The 1,339-nt window shown below is 46.1% G+C and overlaps 1 pseudogene; it reads right to left on the bottom strand.

Annotated features, from left to right (window-relative positions):
* Positions 1–314: 314 nt before the first annotated feature.
* On the bottom strand, positions 315–1,201 carry LOC143646016 (ADP-ribosylation factor 1 pseudogene; annotated as a pseudogene).
* Between the last annotated feature and the right edge of the window lie 138 nt (positions 1,202–1,339).

Genomic DNA, 1,339 nt, shown 5'->3' with positions numbered 1-1,339 from the left:
GGACTAGTATTCAGGTCGTTACTGCAAAATCTACATTAGGCATATTTCTCCCTTCTGTGTGTTCAAGTGTTCTCCTTATCTTTTATTTTTAACTATTTAAAAAAATGCACTGAGTTTTTGGGTTAAAAACAAACCACCAAAATAGATCTCAACACAGACCTAAAGCCAAAAGGAGGCACCCTTGGCTCTTCTAACACAGTAACCCCTGGAAGCCCAGGTGCCAGAGTGCCTGAAATCCCTTCTCAGTACTAAACAGTGAGTTGATTTTCCTTTTTTTTTTACAATAAAAAAGCTGAGTAATATTGCATAGGAGTACCAGAAACTGCCTCATTGGAAACAAAAACTATTTACATTAAATAAAAAACCTGTTTGCAGGCTGCATCTGCCACATTTACAGCATGGTGCAATACATACTGTGACCAAAACCCATGGAAACAGCTTCTGGCACTCAATACCACAGAGTAGCACAGTTTGCCACATGAGAGTAAAGCGGAGGGCGAAGAGGAGGAAGTAAGAGGGAGAGGAGGGAGAGGGAAGAGGACACGGTCTCGGTTCACTTCTGGTTTCGGAGCTGATTGGACAGCCAGTCCAGTCCCTCGTAAAGCCCATCCCCACTGGTGGCACAGGTGGCCTGAATGTACCAGTTTCTGTGGTGCAGGGAATGCAATCCCAGTTTATCTGTGATTTCAGCACCATTCATGGCATTGGGAAGATCCTGCTTGTTAGCAAACACTAGTAAGACAGCATCCCTGAGCTCGTCTTCTGCCAACATCCTCATGAGCTCTTCGCGGGCCTCATTCACACGCTCTCGGTCATTGCTGTCGACCACAAAGATCAGACCTTGTGTGTTCTGGAAATAGTGGCGCCACAGAGGCCGAATCTTATCCTGGCCACCCACGTCCCACACGGTGAAGCTGATGTTTTTGTACTCTACAGTTTCCACATTGAAACCTATAGTGGGAATAGTAGTTACTATTTCACCAAGTTTCAATTTGTACAAAATAGTAGTCTTCCCTGCAGCGTCCAGGCCAACCATGAGAATGCGCATTTCTTTTTTGCCGAAAAGGCCCTTGAAGAGATTAGCAAAAATATTCCCCATGCTTGTAGACTGGTGTAATCAACACTGGCCAGAGAAACCCCTCGGCGGCCGCGGCGGCTGCTGCTGCTGCTGGTGCTGCTGCTCCGAGCCAGGCGTTGGTTTCGCTCCTGAGCCTGTCTCTTTTGAATCCTCCTTAAAAGGCTTCCAGTGATCAGATTAAGCATTACTCATTGCAGAAGACACTCCCCTTTGGCTGATTACAAATGGAATCAGCTGTGGATGTAGCTTACGTAATCATGA

Source organism: Tamandua tetradactyla, chromosome 9 (genome assembly GCF_023851605.1).
Source record: "Tamandua tetradactyla isolate mTamTet1 chromosome 9, mTamTet1.pri, whole genome shotgun sequence".
Lineage (NCBI taxonomy): Eukaryota > Metazoa > Chordata > Mammalia > Pilosa > Myrmecophagidae > Tamandua > Tamandua tetradactyla.
This window is presented reverse-complemented; position numbering and strand designations above follow the sequence as displayed.